Source organism: Hyla sarda, unplaced genomic scaffold (assembly GCF_029499605.1).
Source record: "Hyla sarda isolate aHylSar1 unplaced genomic scaffold, aHylSar1.hap1 scaffold_1055, whole genome shotgun sequence".
NCBI classification, from domain to species: domain Eukaryota; kingdom Metazoa; phylum Chordata; class Amphibia; order Anura; family Hylidae; genus Hyla; species Hyla sarda.
The window spans coordinates 36721-60084 of NW_026607674.1; the positions used below are offsets into that span (position 1 = coordinate 36721).

Below are 23364 nucleotides of genomic sequence, written 5' to 3' on the forward strand. Positions count from 1 at the left end.
CTGGCAAATCCGGGTTATGGATTGCATTTAAAAAGGCCCCGTGGGAGTGCAATGGGCCCCTGTCTTGCTGCTTAGCAATAATGGTATGGGTTTAGGTTCTGCTGTGTGTACTGGTGGTTGACTGCCCCCCAGCCCAGAGTGTGCATGGAAAATTGTCTGGCAGCCTCCCTGACAGCAAGCAGTGATAGTGCCCATGAAGGGGACCTTGTTGGGCCCGCCCCTTTCACGGTTATCGCTTCTCGGCCTTTTGGCTAAGATCAAGTGTAGTATCTGTTCTTATCAGTTCACATTCACTTATTTATTTCTTTTTTTGTCTCACTGTGTCACTTTTTGCGTGTTGTGTGTTCACAGGATTTGTCAGGATGCGGTAGCCCTTCTGGGTGTCCCTCCTGGCGGTCTAGGGGAGGTGTGTGTGGCCATTAGGTTCCGCACCTCCCTGCAAACACCCCGGGTACTCCTGCTTTGGCAGGGTACCTACCGTAATCGGCTCTGCGGGCAGATACCTTGGCTAACGCCAAGGGGGATGCCGGGAGCATTTGTGGTCCCCTAGTAGCTTCGGCGAAAAGGGACATCGAACCTGGAACCTCGCAGGTACCTTTTGGTCCGGAGGCAAAGGGTAAGGTTTGTTGGGGGGCCTCTCTCCTATCGGAGAAGGGCTTGCGATAGACCGCATCCTTTGTGCACGTTTTTTTAGTGTAACACGTTTGCACTTTTTCTTGCACTTTGGGTGAATCGAAAGCACGTTCCTCGGCTTTAGATTAAAAAAAAATCTGTTCTTATCAGTTTAATATCTGATACGTCCCCTATCTGGGGACCATATATTAAATGGATTTTTGAGAACGGGGGCCGATTTCGAAGCTTGCTTCCGTCGCCCTATGCATTGACCCGATATGGCAGTATCTTCGGGTACAGTGCACCACCCCCTTACAGGGTTAAAAAGAAAGATTCCTACTTTCATTGCTACCTGCTTGCTGGCTAGCCAGCTAGCCAGCCCTGTGGGCCTTGCTGCTGCTGCAGCCAAAAAACAAAAGGTGGTGCTGCTGCTGCTTCTGCTGCTTCTGCTTCTGCTTGTGTCTGGCCCCTGTTGGAGCGTCCAGGCACAGGACTTCTGCTGCTGCTGACTAAATGGCCTCCTTAATTGGATCATTTGAGTAGCCAGCACACCTGTGCAGGTAGGGCATGACATGATAGGCAGCTGCCTTGATAGCGGGTGGGTGCTGAATGTTCCTAATTGACAAAATAAGATTAATGCTTATGAAGAAATATAAAATCTCATCCCTTCCCCAATATCGCGCCACACCCCTACCCCTTAATTCCCTGGTTGAACTTGATGGACATATGTCTTTTTTCGACCGTACTAACTATGTAACTATGTAACATAACATGGGGGGGGGGGGGGTCTCCTGGCTGTTCACACAGGTGTGTCATTGCTGTACATTGACCATGCATTGCTTCTGTGGTATTGCAAAGGCAAAGACAAATGCTTCCAGCCATCCATTGCACTAATGGATTGGTCATCAGCTGGCTGTCTATGTCCCGCATCAATATAGACCAAAGTACAGAGGGTTAGGCTATGCTATTGTGCACCTACCTGATGCATCAGAAGGTGCGAGGCCCTTGCTAAATTCTGTGCACAGACTTTGAGATCTATGCTTTAGACTGTATCTAAACCTGCTCCAACATGGACTGACATTCTGGCCTACTTTCAGCCGATGCGACTTGTCTGTCGCTGAACAGTCGCTTTTTATGTATTCAGCACCTATGTATAATGTTGTAAAAATGCTCTAGAAGCTAAAGTCGCAGAAATGTCACACATATTTGGCCTGCAACTTTCTGTGCGACAAATTCAGACAGGAAAAATCAGTATAAATCCTTAGAAAATTATCCCCCAGTGTCTCCATCTGCTGGCGGTATTGAATAAGCATTGCTGCACTGATGGGGTATGCATTAGACGAAAAAAAAGAAGAAAAAGAAGAATAATACGCCCAGAAAAGAGGCGAAAAGGAGAAAAACGTAAAAAAACGTGAAAAAAAAGTAAGAGGAAGAGAAGGGAAAAAAAGGTGGAAATGGGTTTAAAAGTGATTTCGGCGGAGAATATATATATATATATATATATATATATATATATATATATATATGCGCACACACACACATAGATATAAACGTATTCTCCGTTGAGATATTGCAGCCGCTGCTGTGTCCAGGCCCAGGAGCCTTAGCACTGTGCTGTGATGTCACTCAATACCACTGACATCACTAGGTGTAAACAACATCTCTCCTTTGCTGTGTATGTGACTATGGAGCTGTTTGGTGATGTCGTCTATTACGGCCTTCATAGAAGCAACAGGAGATTGTTGCATCCATCTTGAACCCTCAGAACTACAGTGCTATGATGTCACTCACTTCCACAGGCCTTGCAGAGTGTAAACAACAACAACCCAGCTTTGTTGTGTATGTAACCATAGGGATTTGTGATGTCACCTAGAACCTTCACAGCAGCGACAGCTTTATGAGGAGCATCAGCACTGCTCTGCCTGAGCAGAACCATCACCGCCATAGGTTGTCAAATAACCCGGATTTAACCCACACAGGTAAGTCCAATGGGGTGCAGGCATGTCCTCTATGCTTACAGCTTCCCGTGGGTGTTGGTTTGATACCGTTTGGGGACAGCCAAGGAGGCATCTGCAGGCAACAAAGGTAGGTGTGTGCTTGTGTGTGTGTTTCCTATGCAGATCCTAAGCCCAGTGTCACATGCAAGTAGGAGGAGTAAGAAGGGTTCCTGGCAAATCCGGGTTATGGATTGCATTTAAAAAGGCCCCGTGGGAGTGCAATGGGCCCCTGTCTTGCTGCTTAGCAATAATGGTATGGGTTTAGGTTCTGCTGTGTGTACTGGTGGTTGACTGCCCCCCAGCCCAGAGTGTGCATGGAAAATTGTCTGGCAGCCTCCCTGACAGCAAGCAGTGATAGTGCCCATGAAGGGGACCTTGTTGGGCCCGCCCCTTTCACGGTTATCGCTTCTCGGCCTTTTGGCTAAGATCAAGTGTAGTATCTGTTCTTATCAGTTTAATATCTGATACGTCCCCTATCTGGGGACCATATATTAAATGGATTTTTGAGAACGGGGGCCGATTTCGAAGCTTGCTTCCGTCGCCCTATGCATTGACCCGATATGGCAGTATCTTCGGGTACAGTGCACCACCCCCTTACAGGGTTAAAAAGAAAGATTCCTACTTTCATTGCTACCTGCTTGCTGGCTAGCCAGCTAGCCAGCCCTGTGGGCCTTGCTGCTGCTGCAGCCAAAAAACAAAAGGTGGTGCTGCTGCTGCTTCTGCTGCTTCTGCTTCTGCTTGTGTCTGGCCCCTGTTGGAGCGTCCAGGCACAGGACTTCTGCTGCTGCTGACTAAATGGCCTCCTTAATTGGATCATTTGAGTAGCCAGCACACCTGTGCAGGTAGGGCATGACATGATAGGCAGCTGCCTTGATAGCGGGTGGGTGCTGAATGTTCCTAATTGACAAAATAAGATTAATGCTTATGAAGAAATATAAAATCTCATCCCTTCCCCAATATCGCGCCACACCCCTACCCCTTAATTCCCTGGTTGAACTTGATGGACATATGTCTTTTTTCGACCGTACTAACTATGTAACTATGTAACATAACATGGGGGGGGGGGGTCTCCTGGCTGTTCACACAGGTGTGTCATTGCTGTACATTGACCATGCATTGCTTCTGTGGTATTGCAAAGGCAAAGACAAATGCTTCCAGCCATCCATTGCACTAATGGATTGGTCATCAGCTGGCTGTCTATGTCCCGCATCAATATAGACCAAAGTACAGAGGGTTAGGCTATGCTATTGTGCACCTACCTGATGCATCAGAAGGTGCGAGGCCCTTGCTAAATTCTGTGCACAGACTTTGAGATCTATGCTTTAGACTGTATCTAAACCTGCTCCAACATGGACTGACATTCTGGCCTACTTTCAGCCGATGCGACTTGTCTGTCGCTGAACAGTCGCTTTTTATGTATTCAGCACCTATGTATAATGTTGTAAAAATGCTCTAGAAGCTAAAGTCGCAGAAATGTCACACATATTTGGCCTGCAACTTTCTGTGCGACAAATTCAGACAGGAAAAATCAGTATAAATCCTTAGAAAATTATCCCCCAGTGTCTCCATCTGCTGGCGGTATTGAATAAGCATTGCTGCACTGATGGGGTATGCATTAGACGAAAAAAAAGAAGAAAAAGAAGAATAATACGCCCAGAAAAGAGGCGAAAAGGAGAAAAACGTAAAAAAACGTGAAAAAAAAGTAAGAGGAAGAGAAGGGAAAAAAAGGTGGAAATGGGTTTAAAAGTGATTTCGGCGGAGAAATATATATATATATATATATATATATATATATATATATATATATATGCGCACACACACACATAGATATAAACGTATTCTCCGTTGAGATATTGCAGCCGCTGCTGTGTCCAGGCCCAGGAGCCTTAGCACTGTGCTGTGATGTCACTCAATACCACTGACATCACTAGGTGTAAACAACATCTCTCCTTTGCTGTGTATGTGACTATGGAGCTGTTTGGTGATGTCGTCTATTACGGCCTTCATAGAAGCAACAGGAGATTGTTGCATCCATCTTGAACCCTCAGAACTACAGTGCTATGATGTCACTCACTTCCACAGGCCTTGCAGAGTGTAAACAACAACAACCCAGCTTTGTTGTGTATGTAACCATAGGGATTTGTGATGTCACCTAGAACCTTCACAGCAGCGACAGCTTTATGAGGAGCATCAGCACTGCTCTGCCTGAGCAGAACCATCACCGCCATAGGTTGTCAAATAACCCGGATTTAACCCACACAGGTAAGTCCAATGGGGTGCAGGCATGTCCTCTATGCTTACAGCTTCCCGTGGGTGTTGGTTTGATACCGTTTGGGGACAGCCAAGGAGGCATCTGCAGGCAACAAAGGTAGGTGTGTGCTTGTGTGTGTGTTTCCTATGTAGATCCTAAGCCCAGTGTCACATGCAAGTAGGAGGAGTAAGAAGGGTTCCTGGCAAATCCGGGTTATGGATTGCATTTAAAAAGGCCCCGTGGGAGTGCAATGGGCCCCTGTCTTGCTGCTTAGCAATAATGGTATGGGTTTAGGTTCTGCTGTGTGTACTGGTGGTTGACTGCCCCCCAGCCCAGAGTGTGCATGGAAAATTGTCTGGCAGCCTCCCTGACAGCAAGCAGTGATAGTGCCCATGAAGGGGACCTTGTTGGGCCCGCCCCTTTCACGGTTATCGCTTCTCGGCCTTTTGGCTAAGATCAAGTGTAGTATCTGTTCTTATCAGTTTAATATCTGATACGTCCCCTATCTGGGGACCATATATTAAATGGATTTTTGAGAACGGGGGCCGATTTCGAAGCTTGCTTCCGTCGCCCTATGCATTGACCCGATATGGCAGTATCTTCGGGTACAGTGCACCACCCCCTTACAGGGTTAAAAAGAAAGATTCCTACTTTCATTGCTACCTGCTTGCTGGCTAGCCAGCTAGCCAGCCCTGTGGGCCTTGCTGCTGCTGCAGCCAAAAAACAAAAGGTGCTGCTTCTGCTGCTTCTGCTTCTGCTTGTGTCTGGCCCCTGTTGGAGCGTCCAGGCACAGGACTTCTGCTGCTGCTGACTAAATGGCCTCCTTAATTGGATCATTTGAGTAGCCAGCACACCTGTGCAGGTAGGGCATGACATGATAGGCAGCTGCCTTGATAGCGGGTGGGTGCTGAATGTTCCTAATTGACAAAATAAGATTAATGCTTATGAAGAAATATAAAATCTCATCCCTTCCCCAATATCGCGCCACACCCCTACCCCTTAATTCCCTGGTTGAACTTGATGGACATATGTCTTTTTTCGACCGTACTAACTATGTAACTATGTAACATAACATGGGGGGGGGGGTCTCCTGGCTGTTCACACAGGTGTGTCATTGCTGTACATTGACCATGCATTGCTTCTGTGGTATTGCAAAGGCAAAGACAAATGCTTCCAGCCATCCATTGCACTAATGGATTGGTCATCAGCTGGCTGTCTATGTCCCGCATCAATATAGACCAAAGTACAGAGGGTTAGGCTATGCTATTGTGCACCTACCTGATGCATCAGAAGGTGCGAGGCCCTTGCTAAATTCTGTGCACAGACTTTGAGATCTATGCTTTAGACTGTATCTAAACCTGCTCCAACATGGACTGACATTCTGGCCTACTTTCAGCCGATGCGACTTGTCTGTCGCTGAACAGTCGCTTTTTATGTATTCAGCACCTATGTATAATGTTGTAAAAATGCTCTAGAAGCTAAAGTCGCAGAAATGTCACACATATTTGGCCTGCAACTTTCTGTGCGACAAATTCAGACAGGAAAAATCAGTATAAATCCTTAGAAAATTATCCCCCAGTGTCTCCATCTGCTGGCGGTATTGAATAAGCATTGCTGCACTGATGGGGTATGCATTAGACGAAAAAAAAGAAGAAAAAGAAGAATAATACGCCCAGAAAAGAGGCGAAAAGGAGAAAAACGTAAAAAAACGTGAAAAAAAAGTAAGAGGAAGAGAAGGGAAAAAAAGGTGGAAATGGGTTTAAAAGTGATTTCGGCGGAGAAATATATATATATATATATATATATATATATATATATATATATATGCGCACACACACACATAGATATAAACGTATTCTCCGTTGAGATATTGCAGCCGCTGCTGTGTCCAGGCCCAGGAGCCTTAGCACTGTGCTGTGATGTCACTCAATACCACTGACATCACTAGGTGTAAACAACATCTCTCCTTTGCTGTGTATGTGACTATGGAGCTGTTTGGTGATGTCGTCTATTACGGCCTTCATAGAAGCAACAGGAGATTGTTGCATCCATCTTGAACCCTCAGAACTACAGTGCTATGATGTCACTCACTTCCACAGGCCTTGCAGAGTGTAAACAACAACAACCCAGCTTTGTTGTGTATGTAACCATAGGGATTTGTGATGTCACCTAGAACCTTCACAGCAGCGACAGCTTTATGAGGAGCATCAGCACTGCTCTGCCTGAGCAGAACCATCACCGCCATAGGTTGTCAAATAACCCGGATTTAACCCACACAGGTAAGTCCAATGGGGTGCAGGCATGTCCTCTATGCTTACAGCTTCCCGTGGGTGTTGGTTTGATACCGTTTGGGGACAGCCAAGGAGGCATCTGCAGGCAACAAAGGTAGGTGTGTGCTTGTGTGTGTGTTTCCTATGCAGATCCTAAGCCCAGTGTCACATGCAAGTAGGAGGAGTAAGAAGGGTTCCTGGCAAATCCGGGTTATGGATTGCATTTAAAAAGGCCCCGTGGGAGTGCAATGGGCCCCTGTCTTGCTGCTTAGCAATAATGGTATGGGTTTAGGTTCTGCTGTGTGTACTGGTGGTTGACTGCCCCCCAGCCCAGAGTGTGCATGGAAAATTGTCTGGCAGCCTCCCTGACAGCAAGCAGTGATAGTGCCCATGAAGGGGACCTTGTTGGGCCCGCCCCTTTCACGGTTATCGCTTCTCGGCCTTTTGGCTAAGATCAAGTGTAGTATCTGTTCTTATCAGTTTAATATCTGATACGTCCCCTATCTGGGGACCATATATTAAATGGATTTTTGAGAACGGGGGCCGATTTCGAAGCTTGCTTCCGTCGCCCTATGCATTGACCCGATATGGCAGTATCTTCGGGTACAGTGCACCACCCCCTTACAGGGTTAAAAAGAAAGATTCCTACTTTCATTGCTACCTGCTTGCTGGCTAGCCAGCTAGCCAGCCCTGTGGGCCTTGCTGCTGCTGCAGCCAAAAAACAAAAGGTGGTGCTGCTGCTGCTTCTGCTGCTTCTGCTTCTGCTTGTGTCTGGCCCCTGTTGGAGCGTCCAGGCACAGGACTTCTGCTGCTGCTGACTAAATGGCCTCCTTAATTGGATCATTTGAGTAGCCAGCACACCTGTGCAGGTAGGGCATGACATGATAGGCAGCTGCCTTGATAGCGGGTGGGTGCTGAATGTTCCTAATTGACAAAATAAGATTAATGCTTATGAAGAAATATAAAATCTCATCCCTTCCCCAATATCGCGCCACACCCCTACCCCTTAATTCCCTGGTTGAACTTGATGGACATATGTCTTTTTTCGACCGTACTAACTATGTAACTATGTAACATAACATGGGGGGGGGGGTCTCCTGGCTGTTCACACAGGTGTGTCATTGCTGTACATTGACCATGCATTGCTTCTGTGGTATTGCAAAGGCAAAGACAAATGCTTCCAGCCATCCATTGCACTAATGGATTGGTCATCAGCTGGCTGTCTATGTCCCGCATCAATATAGACCAAAGTACAGAGGGTTAGGCTATGCTATTGTGCACCTACCTGATGCATCAGAAGGTGCGAGGCCCTTGCTAAATTCTGTGCACAGACTTTGAGATCTATACTTTAGTCTGTATCTAAACCTGCTCCAACATGGACTGACATTCTGGCCTACTTTCAGCCGATGCGACTTGTCTGTCGCTGAACAGTCGCTTTTTATGTATTCAGCACCTATGTATAATGTTGTAAAAATGCTCTAGAAGCTAAAGTCGCAGAAATGTCACACATATTTGGCCTGCAACTTTCTGTGCGACAAATTCAGACAGGAAAAATCAGTATAAATCCTTAGAAAATTATCCCCCAGTGTCTCCATCTGCTGGCGGTATTGAATAAGCATTGCTGCACTGATGGGGTATGCATTAGACGAAAAAAAAGAAGAAAAAGAAGAATAATACGCCCAGAAAAGAGGCGAAAAGGAGAAAAACGTAAAAAAACGTGAAAAAAAAGTAAGAGGAAGAGAAGGGAAAAAAAGGTGGAAATGGGTTTAAAAGTGATTTCGGCGGAGAAATATATATATATATATATATATATATATATATATATATATATGCGCACACACACACATAGATATAAACGTATTCTCCGTTGAGATATTGCAGCCGCTGCTGTGTCCAGGCCCAGGAGCCTTAGCACTGTGCTGTGATGTCACTCAATACCACTGACATCACTAGGTGTAAACAACATCTCTCCTTTGCTGTGTATGTGACTATGGAGCTGTTTGGTGATGTCGTCTATTACGGCCTTCATAGAAGCAACAGGAGATTGTTGCATCCATCTAGAACCCTCAGAACTACAGTGCTATGATGTCACTCACTTCCACAGGCCTTGCAGAGTGTAAACAACAACAACCCAGCTTTGTTGTGTATGTAACCATAGGGATTTGTGATGTCACCTAGAACCTTCACAGCAGCGACAGCTTTATGAGGAGCATCAGCACTGCTCTGCCTGAGCAGAACCATCACCGCCATAGGTTGTCAAATAACCCGGATTTAACCCACACAGGTAAGTCCAATGGGGTGCAGGCATGTCCTCTATGCTTACAGCTTCCCGTGGGTGTTGGTTTGATACCGTTTGGGGACAGCCAAGGAGGCATCTGCAGGCAACAAAGGTAGGTGTGTGCTTGTGTGTGTGTTTCCTATGCAGATCCTAAGCCCAGTGTCACATGCAAGTAGGAGGAGTAAGAAGGGTTCCTGGCAAATCCGGGTTATGGATTGCATTTAAAAAGGCCCCGTGGGAGTGCAATGGGCCCCTGTCTTGCTGCTTAGCAATAATGGTATGGGTTTAGGTTCTGCTGTGTGTACTGGTGGTTGACTGCCCCCCAGCCCAGAGTGTGCATGGAAAATTGTCTGGCAGCCTCCCTGACAGCAAGCAGTGATAGTGCCCATGAAGGGGACCTTGTTGGGCCCGCCCCTTTCACGGTTATCGCTTCTCGGCCTTTTGGCTAAGATCAAGTGTAGTATCTGTTCTTATCAGTTTAATATCTGATACGTCCCCTATCTGGGGACCATATATTAAATGGATTTTTGAGAACGGGGGCCGATTTCGAAGCTTGCTTCCGTCGCCCTATGCATTGACCCGATATGGCAGTATCTTCGGGTACAGTGCACCACCCCCTTACAGGGTTAAAAAGAAAGATTCCTACTTTCATTGCTACCTGCTTGCTGGCTAGCCAGCTAGCCAGCCCTGTGGGCCTTGCTGCTGCTGCAGCCAAAAAACAAAAGGTGCTGCTTCTGCTGCTTCTGCTTCTGCTTGTGTCTGGCCCCTGTTGGAGCGTCCAGGCACAGGACTTCTGCTGCTGCTGACTAAATGGCCTCCTTAATTGGATCATTTGAGTAGCCAGCACACCTGTGCAGGTAGGGCATGACATGATAGGCAGCTGCCTTGATAGCGGGTGGGTGCTGAATGTTCCTAATTGACAAAATAAGATTAATGCTTATGAAGAAATATAAAATCTCATCCCTTCCCCAATATCGCGCCACACCCCTACCCCTTAATTCCCTGGTTGAACTTGATGGACATATGTCTTTTTTCGACCGTACTAACTATGTAACTATGTAACATAACATGGGGGGGGGGGTCTCCTGGCTGTTCACACAGGTGTGTCATTGCTGTACATTGACCATGCATTGCTTCTGTGGTATTGCAAAGGCAAAGACAAATGCTTCCAGCCATCCATTGCACTAATGGATTGGTCATCAGCTGGCTGTCTATGTCCCGCATCAATATAGACCAAAGTACAGAGGGTTAGGCTATGCTATTGTGCACCTACCTGATGCATCAGAAGGTGCGAGGCCCTTGCTAAATTCTGTGCACAGACTTTGAGATCTATGCTTTAGACTGTATCTAAACCTGCTCCAACATGGACTGACATTCTGGCCTACTTTCAGCCGATGCGACTTGTCTGTCGCTGAACAGTCGCTTTTTATGTATTCAGCACCTATGTATAATGTTGTAAAAATGCTCTAGAAGCTAAAGTCGCAGAAATGTCACACATATTTGGCCTGCAACTTTCTGTGCGACAAATTCAGACAGGAAAAATCAGTATAAATCCTTAGAAAATTATCCCCCAGTGTCTCCATCTGCTGGCGGTATTGAATAAGCATTGCTGCACTGATGGGGTATGCATTAGACGAAAAAAAAGAAGAAAAAGAAGAATAATACGCCCAGAAAAGAGGCGAAAAGGAGAAAAACGTAAAAAAACGTGAAAAAAAAGTAAGAGGAAGAGAAGGGAAAAAAAGGTGGAAATGGGTTTAAAAGTGATTTCGGCGGAGAAATATATATATATATATATATATATATATATATATATATATATGCGCACACACACACATAGATATAAACGTATTCTCCGTTGAGATATTGCAGCCGCTGCTGTGTCCAGGCCCAGGAGCCTTAGCACTGTGCTGTGATGTCACTCAATACCACTGACATCACTAGGTGTAAACAACATCTCTCCTTTGCTGTGTATGTGACTATGGAGCTGTTTGGTGATGTCGTCTATTACGGCCTTCATAGAAGCAACAGGAGATTGTTGCATCCATCTTGAACCCTCAGAACTACAGTGCTATGATGTCACTCACTTCCACAGGCCTTGCAGAGTGTAAACAACAACAACCCAGCTTTGTTGTGTATGTAACCATAGGGATTTGTGATGTCACCTAGAACCTTCACAGCAGCGACAGCTTTATGAGGAGCATCAGCACTGCTCTGCCTGAGCAGAACCATCACCGCCATAGGTTGTCAAATAACCCGGATTTAACCCACACAGGTAAGTCCAATGGGGTGCAGGCATGTCCTCTATGCTTACAGCTTCCCGTGGGTGTTGGTTTGATACCGTTTGGGGACAGCCAAGGAGGCATCTGCAGGCAACAAAGGTAGGTGTGTGCTTGTGTGTGTGTTTCCTATGCAGATCCTAAGCCCAGTGTCACATGCAAGTAGGAGGAGTAAGAAGGGTTCCTGGCAAATCCGGGTTATGGATTGCATTTAAAAAGGCCCCGTGGGAGTGCAATGGGCCCCTGTCTTGCTGCTTAGCAATAATGGTATGGGTTTAGGTTCTGCTGTGTGTACTGGTGGTTGACTGCCCCCCAGCCCAGAGTGTGCATGGAAAATTGTCTGGCAGCCTCCCTGACAGCAAGCAGTGATAGTGCCCATGAAGGGGACCTTGTTGGGCCCGCCCCTTTCACGGTTATCGCTTCTCGGCCTTTTGGCTAAGATCAAGTGTAGTATCTGTTCTTATCAGTTTAATATCTGATACGTCCCCTATCTGGGGACCATATATTAAATGGATTTTTGAGAACGGGGGCCGATTTCGAAGCTTGCTTCCGTCGCCCTATGCATTGACCCGATATGGCAGTATCTTCGGGTACAGTGCACCACCCCCTTACAGGGTTAAAAAGAAAGATTCCTACTTTCATTGCTACCTGCTTGCTGGCTAGCCAGCTAGCCAGCCCTGTGGGCCTTGCTGCTGCTGCAGCCAAAAAACAAAAGGTGGTGCTGCTGCTGCTTCTGCTGCTTCTGCTTCTGCTTGTGTCTGGCCCCTGTTGGAGCGTCCAGGCACAGGACTTCTGCTGCTGCTGACTAAATGGCCTCCTTAATTGGATCATTTGAGTAGCCAGCACACCTGTGCAGGTAGGGCATGACATGATAGGCAGCTGCCTTGATAGCGGGTGGGTGCTGAATGTTCCTAATTGACAAAATAAGATTAATGCTTATGAAGAAATATAAAATCTCATCCCTTCCCCAATATCGCGCCACACCCCTACCCCTTAATTCCCTGGTTGAACTTGATGGACATATGTCTTTTTTCGACCGTACTAACTATGTAACTATGTAACATAACATGGGGGGGGGGGTCTCCTGGCTGTTCACACAGGTGTGTCATTGCTGTACATTGACCATGCATTGCTTCTGTGGTATTGCAAAGGCAAAGACAAATGCTTCCAGCCATCCATTGCACTAATGGATTGGTCATCAGCTGGCTGTCTATGTCCCGCATCAATATAGACCAAAGTACAGAGGGTTAGGCTATGCTATTGTGCACCTACCTGATGCATCAGAAGGTGCGAGGCCCTTGCTAAATTCTGTGCACAGACTTTGAGATCTATGCTTTAGACTGTATCTAAACCTGCTCCAACATGGACTGACATTCTGGCCTACTTTCAGCCGATGCGACTTGTCTGTCGCTGAACAGTCGCTTTTTATGTATTCAGCACCTATGTATAATGTTGTAAAAATGCTCTAGAAGCTAAAGTCGCAGAAATGTCACACATATTTGGCCTGCAACTTTCTGTGCGACAAATTCAGACAGGAAAAATCAGTATAAATCCTTAGAAAATTATCCCCCAGTGTCTCCATCTGCTGGCGGTATTGAATAAGCATTGCTGCACTGATGGGGTATGCATTAGACGAAAAAAAAGAAGAAAAAGAAGAATAATACGCCCAGAAAAGAGGCGAAAAGGAGAAAAACGTAAAAAAACGTGAAAAAAAAGTAAGAGGAAGAGAAGGGAAAAAAAGGTGGAAATGGGTTTAAAAGTGATTTCGGCGGAGAAATATATATATATATATATATATATATATATATATATATATGCGCACACACACACATAGATATAAACGTATTCTCCGTTGAGATATTGCAGCCGCTGCTGTGTCCAGGCCCAGGAGCCTTAGCACTGTGCTGTGATGTCACTCAATACCACTGACATCACTAGGTGTAAACAACATCTCTCCTTTGCTGTGTATGTGACTATGGAGCTGTTTGGTGATGTCGTCTATTACGGCCTTCATAGAAGCAACAGGAGATTGTTGCATCCATCTTGAACCCTCAGAACTACAGTGCTATGATGTCACTCACTTCCACAGGCCTTGCAGAGTGTAAACAACAACAACCCAGCTTTGTTGTGTATGTAACCATAGGGATTTGTGATGTCACCTAGAACCTTCACAGCAGCGACAGCTTTATGAGGAGCATCAGCACTGCTCTGCCTGAGCAGAACCATCACCGCCATAGGTTGTCAAATAACCCGGATTTAACCCACACAGGTAAGTCCAATGGGGTGCAGGCATGTCCTCTATGCTTACAGCTTCCCGTGGGTGTTGGTTTGATACCGTTTGGGGACAGCCAAGGAGGCATCTGCAGGCAACAAAGGTAGGTGTGTGCTTGTGTGTGTGTTTCCTATGCAGATCCTAAGCCCAGTGTCACATGCAAGTAGGAGGAGTAAGAAGGGTTCCTGGCAAATCCGGGTTATGGATTGCATTTAAAAAGGCCCCGTGGGAGTGCAATGGGCCCCTGTCTTGCTGCTTAGCAATAATGGTATGGGTTTAGGTTCTGCTGTGTGTACTGGTGGTTGACTGCCCCCCAGCCCAGAGTGTGCATGGAAAATTGTCTGGCAGCCTCCCTGACAGCAAGCAGTGATAGTGCCCATGAAGGGGACCTTGTTGGGCCCGCCCCTTTCACGGTTATCGCTTCTCGGCCTTTTGGCTAAGATCAAGTGTAGTATCTGTTCTTATCAGTTTAATATCTGATACGTCCCCTATCTGGGGACCATATATTAAATGGATTTTTGAGAACGGGGGCCGATTTCGAAGCTTGCTTCCGTCGCCCTATGCATTGACCCGATATGGCAGTATCTTCGGGTACAGTGCACCACCCCCTTACAGGGTTAAAAAGAAAGATTCCTACTTTCATTGCTACCTGCTTGCTGGCTAGCCAGCTAGCCAGCCCTGTGGGCCTTGCTGCTGCTGCAGCCAAAAAACAAAAGGTGGTGCTGCTGCTGCTTCTGCTGCTTCTGCTTCTGCTTGTGTCTGGCCCCTGTTGGAGCGTCCAGGCACAGGACTTCTGCTGCTGCTGACTAAATGGCCTCCTTAATTGGATCATTTGAGTAGCCAGCACACCTGTGCAGGTAGGGCATGACATGATAGGCAGCTGCCTTGATAGCGGGTGGGTGCTGAATGTTCCTAATTGACAAAATAAGATTAATGCTTATGAAGAAATATAAAATCTCATCCCTTCCCCAATATCGCGCCACACCCCTACCCCTTAATTCCCTGGTTGAACTTGATGGACATATGTCTTTTTTCGACCGTACTAACTATGTAACTATGTAACATAACATGGGGGGGGGGGTCTCCTGGCTGTTCACACAGGTGTGTCATTGCTGTACATTGACCATGCATTGCTTCTGTGGTATTGCAAAGGCAAAGACAAATGCTTCCAGCCATCCATTGCACTAATGGATTGGTCATCAGCTGGCTGTCTATGTCCCGCATCAATATAGACCAAAGTACAGAGGGTTAGGCTATGCTATTGTGCACCTACCTGATGCATCAGAAGGTGCAAGGCCCTTGCTAAATTCTGTGCACAGACTTTGAGATCTATGCTTTAGACTGTATCTAAACCTGCTCCAACATGGACTGACATTCTGGCCTACTTTCAGCCGATGCGACTTGTCTGTCGCTGAACAGTCGCTTTTTATGTATTCAGCACCTATGTATAATGTTGTAAAAATGCTCTAGAAGCTAAAGTCGCAGAAATGTCACACATATTTGGCCTGCAACTTTCTGTGCGACAAATTCAGACAGGAAAAATCTGTATAAATCCTTAGAAAATTATCCCCCAGTGTCTCCATCTGCTGGCGGTATTGAATAAGCATTGCTGCACTGATGGGGTATGCATTAGACGAAAAAAAAGAAGAAAAAGAAGAATAATACGCCCAGAAAAGAGGCGAAAAGGAGAAAAACGTAAAAAAACGTGAAAAAAAAGTAAGAGGAAGAGAAGGGAAAAAAAGGTGGAAATGGGTTTAAAAGTGATTTCGGCGGAGAAATATATATATATATATATATATATATATATATATATATATATGCGCACACACACACATAGATATAAACGTATTCTCCGTTGAGATATTGCAGCCGCTGCTGTGTCCAGGCCCAGGAGCCTTAGCACTGTGCTGTGATGTCACTCAATACCACTGACATCACTAGGTGTAAACAACATCTCTCCTTTGCTGTGTATGTGACTATGGAGCTGTTTGGTGATGTCGTCTATTACGGCCTTCATAGAAGCAACAGGAGATTGTTGCATCCATCTTGAACCCTCAGAACTACAGTGCTATGATGTCACTCACTTCCACAGGCCTTGCAGAGTGTAAACAACAACAACCCAGCTTTGTTGTGTATGTAACCATAGGGATTTGTGATGTCACCTAGAACCTTCACAGCAGCGACAGCTTTATGAGGAGCATCAGCACTGCTCTGCCTGAGCAGAACCATCACCGCCATAGGTTGTCAAATAACCCGGATTTAACCCACACAGGTAAGTCCAATGGGGTGCAGGCATGTCCTCTATGCTTACAGCTTCCCGTGGGTGTTGGTTTGATACCGTTTGGGGACAGCCAAGGAGGCATCTGCAGGCAACAAAGGTAGGTGTGTGCTTGTGTGTGTGTTTCCTATGCAGATCCTAAGCCCAGTGTCACATGCAAGTAGGAGGAGTAAGAAGGGTTCCTGGCAAATCCGGGTTATGGATTGCATTTAAAAAGGCCCCGTGGGAGTGCAATGGGCCCCTGTCTTGCTGCTTAGCAATAATGGTATGGGTTTAGGTTCTGCTGTGTGTACTGGTGGTTGACTGCCCCCCAGCCCAGAGTGTGCATGGAAAATTGTCTGGCAGCCTCCCTGACAGCAAGCAGTGATAGTGCCCATGAAGGGGACCTTGTTGGGCCCGCCCCTTTCACGGTTATCGCTTCTCGGCCTTTTGGCTAAGATCAAGTGTAGTATCTGTTCTTATCAGTTTAATATCTGATACGTCCCCTATCTGGGGACCATATATTAAATGGATTTTTGAGAACGGGGGCCGATTTCGAAGCTTGCTTCCGTCGCCCTATGCATTGACCCGATATGGCAGTATCTTCGGGTACAGTGCACCACCCCCTTACAGGGTTAAAAAGAAAGATTCCTACTTTCATTGCTACCTGCTTGCTGGCTAGCCAGCTAGCCAGCCCTGTGGGCCTTGCTGCTGCTGCAGCCAAAAAACAAAAGGTGGTGCTGCTGCTGCTTCTGCTGCTTCTGCTTCTGCTTGTGTCTGGCCCCTGTTGGAGCGTCCAGGCACAGGACTTCTGCTGCTGCTGACTAAATGGCCTCCTTAATTGGATCATTTGAGTAGCCAGCACACCTGTGCAGGTAGGGCATGACATGATAGGCAGCTGCCTTGATAGCGGGTGGGTGCTGAATGTTCCTAATTGACAAAATAAGATTAATGCTTATGAAGAAATATAAAATCTCATCCCTTCCCCAATATCGCGCCACACCCCTACCCCTTAATTCCCTGGTTGAACTTGATGGACATATGTCTTTTTTCGACCGTACTAACTATGTAACTATGTAACATAACATGGGGGGGGGGGTCTCCTGGCTGTTCACACAGGTGTGTCATTGCTGTACATTGACCATGCATTGCTTCTGTGGTATTGCAAAGGCAAAGACAAATGCTTCCAGCCATCCATTGCACTAATGGATTGGTCATCAGCTGGCTGTCTATGTCCCGCATCAATATAGACCAAAGTACAGAGGGTTAGGCTATGCTATTGTGCACCTACCTGATGCATCAGAAGGTGCGAGGCCCTTGCTAAATTCTGTGCACAGACTTTGAGATCTATGCTTTAGACTGTATCTAAACCTGCTCCAACATGGACTGACATTCTGGCCTACTTTCAGCCGATGCGACTTGTCTGTCGCTGAACAGTCGCTTTTTATGTATTCAGCACCTATGTATAATGTTGTAAAAATGCTCTAGAAGCTAAAGTCGCAGAAATGTCACACATATTTGGCCTGCAACTTTCTGTGCGACAAATTCAGACAGGAAAAATCAGTATAAATCCTTAGAAAATTATCCCCCAGTGTCTCCATCTGCTGGCGGTATTGAAAAAGCATTGCTGCACTGATGGGGTATGCATTAGACGAAAAAAAAGAAGAAAAAGAAGAATAATACGCCCAGAAAAGAGGCGAAAAGGAGAAAAACGTAAAAAAACGTGAAAAAAAAGTAAGAGGAAGAGAAGGGAAAAAAAGGTGGAAATGGGTTTAAAAGTGATTTCGGCGGAGAAATATATATATATATATATATATATATATATATATATATATATATATGCGCACACACACACATAGATATAAACGTATTCTCCGTTGAGATATTGCAGCCGCTGCTGTGTCCAGGCCCAGGAGCCTTAGCACTGTGCTGTGATGTCACTCAATACCACTGACATCACTAGGTGTAAACAACATCTCTCCTTTGCTGTGTATGTGACTATGGAGCTGTTTGGTGATGTCGTCTATTACGGCCTTCATAGAAGCAACAGGAGATTGTTGCATCCATCTTGAACCCTCAGAACTACAGTGCTATGATGTCACTCACTTCCACAGGCCTTGCAGAGTGTAAACAACAACAACCCAGCTTTGTTGTGTATGTAACCATAGGGATTTGTGATGTCACCTAGAACCTTCACAGCAGCGACAGCTTTATGAGGAGCATCAGCACTGCTCTGCCTGAGCAGAACCATCACCGCCATAGGTTGTCAAATAACCCGGATTTAACCCACACAGGTAAGTCCAATGGGGTGCAGGCATGTCCTCTATGCTTACAGCTTCCCGTGGGTGTTGGTTTGATACCGTTTGGGGACAGCCAAGGAGGCATCTGCAGGCAACAAAGGTAGGTGTGTGCTTGTGTGTGTGTTTCCTATGCAGATCCTAAGCCCAGTGTCACATGCAAGTAGGAGGAGTAAGAAGGGTTCCTGGCAAATCCGGGTTATGGATTGCATTTAAAAAGGCCCCGTGGGAGTGCAATGGGCCCCTGTCTTGCTGCTTAGCAATAATGGTATGGGTTTAGGTTCTGCTGTGTGTACTGGTGGTTGACTGCCCCCCAGCCCAGAGTGTGCATGGAAAATTGTCTGGCAGCCTCCCTGACAGCAAGCAGTGATAGTGCCCATGAAGGGGACCTTGTTGGGCCCGCCCCTTTCACGGTTATCGCTTCTCGGCCTTTTGGCTAAGATCAAGTGTAGTATCTGTTCTTATCAGTTTAATATCTGATACGTCCCCTATCTGGGGACCATATATTAAATGGATTTTTGAGAACGGGGGCCGATTTCGAAGCTTGCTTCCGTCGCCCTATGCATTGACCCGATATGGCAGTATCTTCGGGTACAGTGCACCACCCCCTTACAGGGTTAAAAAGAAAGATTCCTACTTTCATTGCTACCTGCTTGCTGGCTAGCCAGCTAGCCAGCCCTGTGGGCCTTGCTGCTGCTGCAGCCAAAAAACAAAAGGTGGTGCTGCTGCTGCTTCTGCTGCTTCTGCTTCTGCTTGTGTCTGGCCCCTGTTGGAGCGTCCAGGCACAGGACTTCTGCTGCTGCTGACTAAATGGCCTCCTTAATTGGATCATTTGAGTAGCCAGCACACCTGTGCAGGTAGGGCATGACATGATAGGCAGCTGCCTTGATAGCGGGTGGGTGCTGAATGTTCCTAATTGACAAAATAAGATTAATGCTTATGAAGAAATATAAAATCTCATCCCTTCCCCAATATCGCGCCACACCCCTACCCCTTAATTCCCTGGTTGAACTTGATGGACATATGTCTTTTTTCGACCGTACTAACTATGTAACTATGTAACATAACATGGGGGGGGGGGTCTCCTGGCTGTTCACACAGGTGTGTCATTGCTGTACATTGACCATGCATTGCTTCTGTGGTATTGCAAAGGCAAAGACAAATGCTTCCAGCCATCCATTGCACTAATGGATTGGTCATCAGCTGGCTGTCTATGTCCCGCATCAATATAGACCAAAGTACAGAGGGTTAGGCTATGCTATTGTGCACCTACCTGATGCATCAGAAGGTGCGAGGCCCTTGCTAAATTCTGTGCACAGACTTTGAGATCTATGCTTTAGACTGTATCTAAACCTGCTCCAACATGGACTGACATTCTGGCCTACTTTCAGCCGATGCGACTTGTCTGTCGCTGAACAGTCGCTTTTTATGTATTCAGCACCTATGTATAATGTTGTAAAAATGCTCTAGAAGCTAAAGTCGCAGAAATGTCACACATATTTGGCCTGCAACTTTCTGTGCGACAAATTCAGACAGGAAAAATCAGTATAAATCCTTAGAAAATTATCCCCCAGTGTCTCCATCTGCTGGCGGTATTGAATAAGCATTGCTGCACTGATGGGGTATGCATTAGACGAAAAAAAAGAAGAAAAAGAAGAATAATACGCCCAGAAAAGAGGCGAAAAGGAGAAAAACGTAAAAAAACGTGAAAAAAAAGTAAGAGGAAGAGAAGGGAAAAAAAGGTGGAAATGGGTTTAAAAGTGATTTCGGCGGAGAAATATATATATATATATATATATATATATATATATATGCGCACACACACACATAGATATAAACGTATTCTCCGTTGAGATATTGCAGCCGCTGCTGTGTCCAGGCCCAGGAGCCTTAGCACTGTGCTGTGATGTCACTCAATACCACTGACATCACTAGGTGTAAACAACATCTCTCCTTTGCTGTGTATGTGACTATGGAGCTGTTTGGTGATGTCGTCTATTACGGCCTTCATAGAAGCAACAGGAGATTGTTGCATCCATCTTGAACCCTCAGAACTACAGTGCTATGATGTCACTCACTTCCACAGGCCTTGCAGAGTGTAAACAACAACAACCCAGCTTTGTTGTGTATGTAACCATAGGGATTTGTGATGTCACCTAGAACCTTCACAGCAGCGACAGCTTTATGAGGAGCATCAGCACTGCTCTGCCTGAGCAGAACCATCACCGCCATAGGTTGTCAAATAACCCGGATTTAACCCACACAGGTAAGTCCAATGGGGTGCAGGCATGTCCTCTATGCTTACAGCTTCCCGTGGGTGTTGGTTTGATACCGTTTGGGGACAGCCAAGGAGGCATCTGCAGGCAACAAAGGTAGGTGTGTGCTTGTGTGTGTGTTTCCTATGCAGATCCTAAGCCCAGTGTCACATGCAAGTAGGAGGAGTAAGAAGGGTTCCTGGCAAATCCGGGTTATGGATTGCATTTAAAAAGGCCCCGTGGGAGTGCAATGGGCCCCTGTCTTGCTGCTTAGCAATAATGGTATGGGTTTAGGTTCTGCTGTGTGTACTGGTGGTTGACTGCCCCCCAGCCCAGAGTGTGCATGGAAAATTGTCTGGCAGCCTCCCTGACAGCAAGCAGTGATAGTGCCCATGAAGGGGACCTTGTTGGGCCCGCCCCTTTCACGGTTATCGCTTCTCGGCCTTTTGGCTAAGATCAAGTGTAGTATCTGTTCTTATCAGTTTAATATCTGATACGTCCCCTATCTGGGGACCATATATTAAATGGATTTTTGAGAACGGGGGCCGATTTCGAAGCTTGCTTCCGTCGCCCTATGCATTGACCCGATATGGCAGTATCTTCGGGTACAGTGCACCACCCCCTTACAGGGTTAAAAAGAAAGATTCCTACTTTCATTGCTACCTGCTTGCTGGCTAGCCAGCTAGCCAGCCCTGTGGGCCTTGCTGCTGCTGCAGCCAAAAAACAAAAGGTGGTGCTGCTGCTGCTTCTGCTGCTTCTGCTTCTGCTTGTGTCTGGCCCCTGTTGGAGCGTCCAGGCACAGGACTTCTGCTGCTGCTGACTAAATGGCCTCCTTAATTGGATCATTTGAGTAGCCAGCACACCTGTGCAGGTAGGGCATGACATGATAGGCAGCTGCCTTGATAGCGGGTGGGTGCTGAATGTTCCTAATTGACAAAATAAGATTAATGCTTATGAAGAAATATAAAATCTCATCCCTTCCCCAATATCGCGCCACACCCCTACCCCTTAATTCCCTGGTTGAACTTGATGGACATATGTCTTTTTTCGACCGTACTAACTATGTAACTATGTAACATAACATGGGGGGGGGGTCTCCTGGCTGTTCACACAGGTGTGTCATTGCTGTACATTGACCATGCATTGCTTCTGTGGTATTGCAAAGGCAAAGACAAATGCTTCCAGCCATCCATTGCACTAATGGATTGGTCATCAGCTGGCTGTCTATGTCCCGCATCAATATAGACCAAAGTACAGAGGGTTAGGCTATGCTATTGTGCACCTACCTGATGCATCAGAAGGTGCGAGGCCCTTGCTAAATTCTGTGCACAGACTTTGAGATCTATGCTTTAGACTGTATCTAAACCTGCTCCAACATGGACTGACATTCTGGCCTACTTTCAGCCGATGCGACTTGTCTGTCGCTGAACAGTCGCTTTTTATGTATTCAGCACCTATGTATAATGTTGTAAAAATGCTCTAGAAGCTAAAGTCGCAGAAATGTCACACATATTTGGCCTGCGACTTTCTGTGCGACAAATTCAGACAGGAAAAATCAGTATAAATCCTTAGAAAATTATCCCCCAGTGTCTCCATCTGCTGGCGGTATTGAATAAGCATTGCTGCACTGATGGGGTATGCATTAGACGAAAAAAAAGAAGAAAAAGAAGAATAATACGCCCAGAAAAGAGGCGAAAAGGAGAAAAACGTAAAAAAACGTGAAAAAAAAGTAAGAGGAAGAGAAGGGAAAAAAAGGTGGAAATGGGTTTAAAAGTGATTTCGGCGGAGAAATATATATATATATATATATATATATATATATATATATATATATGCGCACACACACACATAGATATAAACGTATTCTCCGTTGAGATATTGCAGCCGCTGCTGTGTCCAGGCCCAGGAGCCTTAGCACTGTGCTGTGATGTCACTCAATACCACTGACATCACTAGGTGTAAACAACATCTCTCCTTTGCTGTGTATGTGACTATGGAGCTGTTTGGTGATGTCGTCTATTACGGCCTTCATAGAAGCAACAGGAGATTGTTGCATCCATCTTGAACCCTCAGAACTACAGTGCTATGATGTCACTCACTTCCACAGGCCTTGCAGAGTGTAAACAACAACAACCCAGCTTTGTTGTGTATGTAACCATAGGGATTTGTGATGTCACCTAGAACCTTCACAGCAGCGACAGCTTTATGAGGAGCATCAGCACTGCTCTGCCTGAGCAGAACCATCACCGCCATAGGTTGTCAAATAACCCGGATTTAACCCACACAGGTAAGTCCAATGGGGTGCAGGCATGTCCTCTATGCTTACAGCTTCCCGTGGGTGTTGGTTTGATACCGTTTGGGGACAGCCAAGGAGGCATCTGCAGGCAACAAAGGTAGGTGTGTGCTTGTGTGTGTGTTTCCTATGCAGATCCTAAGCCCAGTGTCACATGCAAGTAGGAGGAGTAAGAAGGGTTCCTGGCAAATCCGGGTTATGGATTGCATTTAAAAAGGCCCCGTGGGAGTGCAATGGGCCCCTGTCTTGCTGCTTAGCAATAATGGTATGGGTTTAGGTTCTGCTGTGTGTACTGGTGGTTGACTG

General features: G+C 46.2%; 10 non-coding genes and 1 pseudogene across 10 annotated transcripts; all 11 read left to right on the forward strand.

Moving 5' to 3' along the window:
- The first annotated feature begins 231 nt into the window (after positions 1-231).
- On the forward strand, positions 232-324 carry LOC130299461 (U2 spliceosomal RNA; annotated as a pseudogene).
- Positions 325-739: 415 nt separating this feature from the next.
- LOC130299460 (U2 spliceosomal RNA) lies at positions 740-922 on the forward strand. Its single transcript, XR_008850580.1, has one exon. It is a non-coding gene; the product is annotated as a U2 spliceosomal RNA (small nuclear RNA).
- A 2088-nt stretch (positions 923-3010) lies between these two features.
- LOC130299475 (U2 spliceosomal RNA) lies at positions 3011-3201 on the forward strand. Its single transcript, XR_008850592.1, has one exon. It is a non-coding gene; the product is annotated as a U2 spliceosomal RNA (small nuclear RNA).
- Positions 3202-5290: 2089 nt separating this feature from the next.
- On the forward strand, positions 5291-5481 carry LOC130299476 (U2 spliceosomal RNA). Its single transcript, XR_008850593.1, has one exon. It is a non-coding gene; the product is annotated as a U2 spliceosomal RNA (small nuclear RNA).
- A 2077-nt stretch (positions 5482-7558) lies between these two features.
- LOC130299477 (U2 spliceosomal RNA) lies at positions 7559-7749 on the forward strand. The gene has a single exon (XR_008850594.1). It is a non-coding gene; the product is annotated as a U2 spliceosomal RNA (small nuclear RNA).
- Positions 7750-9833: 2084 nt separating this feature from the next.
- Positions 9834-10024, forward strand: LOC130299478 (U2 spliceosomal RNA). The gene has a single exon (XR_008850595.1). It is a non-coding gene; the product is annotated as a U2 spliceosomal RNA (small nuclear RNA).
- Positions 10025-12099: 2075 nt separating this feature from the next.
- Positions 12100-12290, forward strand: LOC130299479 (U2 spliceosomal RNA). Its single transcript, XR_008850596.1, has one exon. It is a non-coding gene; the product is annotated as a U2 spliceosomal RNA (small nuclear RNA).
- A 2082-nt stretch (positions 12291-14372) lies between these two features.
- Positions 14373-14563, forward strand: LOC130299480 (U2 spliceosomal RNA). The gene has a single exon (XR_008850597.1). It is a non-coding gene; the product is annotated as a U2 spliceosomal RNA (small nuclear RNA).
- Positions 14564-16647: 2084 nt separating this feature from the next.
- Positions 16648-16838, forward strand: LOC130299481 (U2 spliceosomal RNA). Its single transcript, XR_008850598.1, has one exon. It is a non-coding gene; the product is annotated as a U2 spliceosomal RNA (small nuclear RNA).
- A 2088-nt stretch (positions 16839-18926) lies between these two features.
- Positions 18927-19117, forward strand: LOC130299482 (U2 spliceosomal RNA). The gene has a single exon (XR_008850599.1). It is a non-coding gene; the product is annotated as a U2 spliceosomal RNA (small nuclear RNA).
- A 2078-nt stretch (positions 19118-21195) lies between these two features.
- LOC130299483 (U2 spliceosomal RNA) lies at positions 21196-21386 on the forward strand. The gene has a single exon (XR_008850600.1). It is a non-coding gene; the product is annotated as a U2 spliceosomal RNA (small nuclear RNA).
- The last annotated feature ends 1978 nt before the right edge of the window (positions 21387-23364 follow it).